This window comes from Taudactylus pleione, unplaced genomic scaffold (assembly GCF_031769625.1).
Source record: "Taudactylus pleione unplaced genomic scaffold, aTauple2 ptg000279l, whole genome shotgun sequence".
NCBI lineage: Eukaryota > Metazoa > Chordata > Amphibia > Anura > Myobatrachidae > Taudactylus > Taudactylus pleione.
In genome coordinates this window covers 4,495,001-4,500,000 of record NW_028284681.1, presented here as the reverse complement: position 1 = coordinate 4,500,000, position 5,000 = coordinate 4,495,001, and the positions used below count along the sequence as shown (strand labels likewise).

At 52.1% G+C, this 5,000-nt stretch overlaps 8 non-coding genes across 8 annotated transcripts; 3 read left to right on the top strand and 5 right to left on the bottom strand.

Moving 5' to 3' along the window:
- The first annotated feature begins 939 nt into the window (after window positions 1-939).
- Window positions 940-1,012, top strand: TRNAK-CUU (transfer RNA lysine (anticodon CUU)). The gene has a single exon. It is a non-coding gene; the product is annotated as a tRNA-Lys (tRNA).
- A 524-nt stretch (window positions 1,013-1,536) lies between these two features.
- TRNAG-GCC (transfer RNA glycine (anticodon GCC)) lies at window positions 1,537-1,607 on the bottom strand. Its single transcript has one exon. It is a non-coding gene; the product is annotated as a tRNA-Gly (tRNA).
- Window positions 1,608-2,515: 908 nt separating this feature from the next.
- TRNAG-GCC (transfer RNA glycine (anticodon GCC)) lies at window positions 2,516-2,586 on the bottom strand. Its single transcript has one exon. It is a non-coding gene; the product is annotated as a tRNA-Gly (tRNA).
- A 146-nt stretch (window positions 2,587-2,732) lies between these two features.
- TRNAK-CUU (transfer RNA lysine (anticodon CUU)) lies at window positions 2,733-2,805 on the top strand. Its single transcript has one exon. It is a non-coding gene; the product is annotated as a tRNA-Lys (tRNA).
- Window positions 2,806-3,329: 524 nt separating this feature from the next.
- Window positions 3,330-3,400, bottom strand: TRNAG-GCC (transfer RNA glycine (anticodon GCC)). Its single transcript has one exon. It is a non-coding gene; the product is annotated as a tRNA-Gly (tRNA).
- Window positions 3,401-3,546: 146 nt separating this feature from the next.
- TRNAK-CUU (transfer RNA lysine (anticodon CUU)) lies at window positions 3,547-3,619 on the top strand. Its single transcript has one exon. It is a non-coding gene; the product is annotated as a tRNA-Lys (tRNA).
- Window positions 3,620-4,147: 528 nt separating this feature from the next.
- TRNAG-GCC (transfer RNA glycine (anticodon GCC)) lies at window positions 4,148-4,218 on the bottom strand. Its single transcript has one exon. It is a non-coding gene; the product is annotated as a tRNA-Gly (tRNA).
- Window positions 4,219-4,556: 338 nt separating this feature from the next.
- TRNAG-GCC (transfer RNA glycine (anticodon GCC)) lies at window positions 4,557-4,627 on the bottom strand. The gene has a single exon. It is a non-coding gene; the product is annotated as a tRNA-Gly (tRNA).
- Between the last annotated feature and the right edge of the window lie 373 nt (window positions 4,628-5,000).

The following is a 5,000-nucleotide window of genomic DNA, read 5'->3' as shown; positions in this document are numbered from 1 at the left end:
TGTATCATGGTATGTGGAACACTATATAGCTGCACCACCAATAGCCAGCATGAGAAACTAGGACACCAAAATCACTGGCATGTCAGCAAAAGCTCTACATTGCATTGGCCGGGAATCAAAACCGGGCCTCCCGCGTGGCAGGCGAGAATTCTGCCACTGAACCACCAATGCTTTACGGATGCAGAACATTTCACCTACTCGGGGAGTTCATTGTATGAAACCAATGCGTAGCTGCACCAGCAATAGCCAGCGTGAGAAACTAGGACAACAAAATCACTGGCATTTCAGCAAAAGCTCTACATTGCATTGGCCGGGAATCGAAACCGGGCCTCCCGCGTGGCAGGCGAGAATTCTACCACTGAACCACCAATGCTTTACGCATGCGGAACCTTCCACCTCCTCGGATAGTTCATTGTGTGAAACCAATGCTCTGCCCACTGAACTAGCTGGCCTGGGTTTCATAGGTTGCAGGGCAAGGCCACGATGGCCTCATCAAGGTCTCGTCGCTCCATTAACCAAGCCCGGCTAGCTAGAATCAAAACCGGGCCTCCCGCGTGGCAGGCGAGAATTCTGCCACTGAACCACCAATGCTTTACGGATGCAGAACATTTCACCTACTCGGGGAGTTCATTGTATGAAACCAATGCGTAGCTGCACCACCAATAGCCAGCGTGAGAAACTAGGACACCAAAATCACTGGCATTTCAGCAAAAGCTCTACATTGCATTGGCCGGGAATCAAACCCGGGCCTCCCGCGTGGCAGGCGAGATTTCTACCACTGAACCACCAATGCTTTATGCATGCGGAACCTTCCACCTACTCGGGTAGTTCATTGTGTGAAACCAATGCTCTGCCCACTGAACTAGCTGGCCTGGGTTTCATAGGTTGCAGGGCAAGGCAACGATGGCCTCATCAAGGTCTCGTCGCTCCATTAACCAAGCCCGGCTAGCTCAGTCGGTAGAGCATGAGACTCTTAATCTCAGGGTCGTGGGTTTGAGCCCCACGTTGGGTGGGAGTTTTGCATTTTGCTGTATCATGGTATGTGGAACACTATATAGCTGCACCACCAATAGCCAGCGTGAGAAACTAGGACACCAAAATCACTGGCATGTCAGCAAAAGCTCTACATTGCATTGGCCGGGAATCGAAACCGGGCCTCCCGCGTGGCAGGCGAGAATTCTACCACTGAACCACCAATGCTTTACGAATGCGGAACCTTCCACCTCCTCGGAGAGTTCATTGTGTGAAACCAATGCTCTGCCCACTGAACTAGCTGGCCTGGGTTTCAAAGGTTGCACTGCAAGGCCACGATGGCCTCATCAAGGTCTCGTCACTCCATTAACCAAGCCCGGCTAGCTAGAATCAAAACCGCTCCCCCCCCCCTTACCTGGCGAGAATTCTGCCACTGAACCACCAATGCTTTACGGATGCAGAACATTTCACCTACTCGGGGAGTTCATTGTATGAAACCAATGCGTAGCCAGCGTGAGAAACTAGGACACCAAAATCACTGGCATTTCAGCAAAAGCTCTACATTGCATTGGCCGGGAATCGAACCCGGGCCTCCCGCGTGGCAGGCGAGAATTCTACCACTGAACCACCAATGCTTTACGCATGCGGAACCTTCCACCTACTCGGGTAGTTCATTGTGTGAAACCAATGCTCTGCCCACTGAACTAGCTGGCCTGGGTTTCATAGGTTGCAGGGCAAGGCAACGATGGCCTCATCAAGGTCTCGTCGCTCCATTAACCAAGCCCGGCTAGCTCAGTCGGTAGAGCAGTTTTGCATTTTGCTGTATCATGGTATGTGGAACACTATATAGCTGCACCACCAATAGCCAGCATGAGAAACTAGGACACCAAAATCACTGGCATGTCAGCAAAAGCTCTACATTGCATTGGCCGGGAATCAAAACCGGGCCTCCCGCGTGGCAGGCGAGAATTCTGCCACTGAACCACCAAAGCTTTACGGATGCAGAACATTTCACCTACTCGGGGAGTTCATTGTATGAAACCAATGCGTAGCTGCACCACCAATAGCCAGCGTGAGAAACTAGGACAACAAAATCACTGGCATTTCAGCAAAAGCTCTACATTGCATTGGCCGGGAATCGAAACCGGGCCTCCCGCGTGGCAGGCGAGAATTCTACCACTGAACCACCAATGCTTTACGCATGCGGAACCTTCCACCTCCTCGGATAGTTCATTGTGTGAAACCAATGCTCTGCCCACTGAACTAGCTGGCCTGGGTTTCATAGGTTGCAGGGCAAGGCCACGATGGCCTCATCAAGGTCTCGTCGCTCCATTAACCAAGCCCGGCTAGCTAGAATCAAAACCGGGCCTCCCGCGTGGCAGGCGAGAATTCTGCCACTGAACTACCAATGCTTTACGGATGCAGAACATTTCACCTACTCGGGGAGTTCATTGTATGAAACCAATGCGTAGCTGCACCACCAATAGCCAGCATGAGAAACTAGGACACCAAAATCACTGGCATTTCAGCAAAAGCTCTACATTGCATTGGCCGGGAATCAAACCCGGGCCTCCCGCGTGGCAGGCGAGAATTCTACCACTGAACCACCAATGCTTTACGCATGCGGAACCTTCCACCTACTCGGGTAGTTCATTGTGTGAAACCAATGCTCTGCCCACTGAACTAGCTGGCCTGGGTTTCATAGGTTGCAGGGCAAGGCAACGATGGCCTCATCAAGGTCTCGTCGCTCCATTAACCAAGCCCGGCTAGCTCAGTCGGTAGAGCATGAGACTCTTAATCTCAGGGTCGTGGGTTCGAGCCCCACGTTGGGCGGGAGTTTTGCATTTTGCTGTATCATGGTATGTGGAACACTATATAGCTGCACCACCAATAGCCAGCGTGAGAAACTAGGACACCAAAATCACTGGCATGTCAGCAAAAGCTCTACATTGCATTGGCCGGGAATCGAAACCGGGCCTACCGCGTGGCAGGCGAGAATTCTACCACTGAACCACCAATGCTTTATGAATGCGGAACCTTCCACCTCCTCGGATAGTTCATTGTGTGAAACCAATGCTCTGCCCACTGAACTAGCTGGCCTGGGTTTCATAGGTTGCACTGCAAGGCCACGATGGCCTCATCAAGGTCTCGTCACTCCATTAACCAAGCCCGGCTAGCTAGAATCAAAACCGCTCCCCCCCCCCTTACCTGGCGAGAATTCTGCCACTGAACCACCAATGCTTTACGGATGCAGAACATTTCACCTACTCGGGGAGTTCATTGTATGAAACCAATGCGTAGCCAGCGTGAGAAACTAGGACACCAAAATCACTGGCATTTCAGCAAAAGCTCTACATTGCATTGGCCGGGAATCGAACCCGGGCCTCCCGCGTGGCAGGCGAGAATTCTACCACTGAACCACCAATGCTTTACGCATGCGGAACCTTCCACCTACTCGGGTAGTTCATTGTGTGAAACCAATGCTCTGCCCACTGAACTAGCTGGCCTGGGTTTCATAGGTTGCAGGGCAAGGCAACGATGGCCTCATCAAGGTCTCGTCGCTCCATTAACGAAGCCCGGCTAGCTCAGTCGGTAGAGCATGAGACTCTTAATCTCAGGGTCGTGGGTTCGAGCCCCACGCTGGGCGGGAGTTTTGCATTTTGCTGTATCATGGTATGTGGAACACTATATAGCTGCACCACCAATAGCCAGCGTGAGAAACTAGGACACCAAAATCACTGGCATGTCAGCAAAAGCTCTACATTGCATTGGCCGGGAATCGAAACCGGGCCTCCCGCGTGGCAGGCGAGAATTCTACCACTGAACCACCAATGCTTTACGAATGCGGAACCTTCCACCTCCTCGGATAGTTCATTGTGTGAAACCAATGCTCTGCCCACTGAACTAGCTGGCCTGGGTTTCATAGGTTGCACTGCAAGGCCACGATGGCCTCATCAAGGTCTCGTCACTCCATTAACCAAGCCCGGCTAGCTAGAATCAAAACCGCTCCACCCCCCCCCCCTTACCTGGCCAGAATTCTGCCACTGAACCACCAATGCTTTACGGATGCAGAACATTTCACCTACTCGGGGAGTTCATTGTATGAAACCAATGCGTAGCCAGCGTGAGAAACTAGGACACCAAAATCACTGGCATTTCAGCAAAAGCTCTACATTGCATTGGCCGGGAATCGAACCCGGGCCTCCCGCGTGGCAGGCGAGAATTCTACCACTGAACCACCAATGCTTTACGCATGCGGAACCTTCCACCTACTCGGGTAGTTCATTGTGTGAAACCAATGCTCTGCCCACTGAACTAGCTGGCCTGGGTTTCATACGTTGCACTGCAAGGCCACGATGGCCTCATCAAGGTCTCGTCACTCCATTAACCAAGCCCGGCTAGCTAGAATCAAAACCGCTCCACCCCCCCCCTTACCTGGCGAGAATTCTGCCACTGAACCACCAATGCTTTACGGATGCAGAACATTTCACCTACTCGGGGAGTTCATTGTATAAAACCAATGCATAGCCAGCGTGAGAAACTAGGACACCAAAATCACTGGCATTTCAGCAAAAGCTCTACATTGCATTGGCCGGGAATCGAACCCGGGCCTCCCGCGTGGCAGGCGAGAATTCTACCACTGAACCACCAATGCTTTACGCATGCGGAACCTTCCACCTACTCGGGTAGTTCATTGTGTGAAACCAATGCTCTGCCCACTGAACTAGCTGGCCTGGGTTTCATAGGTTGCAGGGCAAGGCAACGATGGCCTCATCAAGGTCTCATCGCTCCATTAACCAAGCCCGGCTAGCTCAGTCGGTAGAGCAGTTTTGCATTTTGCTGTATCATGGTATGTGGAACACTATATAGCTGCACCACCAATAGCCAGCATGAGAAACTAGGACACCAAAATCACTGGCATGTCAGCAAAAGCTCTACATTGCATTGGCCGGGAATCAAAACCGGGCCTCCCGCGTGGCAGGCGAGAATTCTGCCACTGAACCACCAATGCTTTACGGATGCAGAAC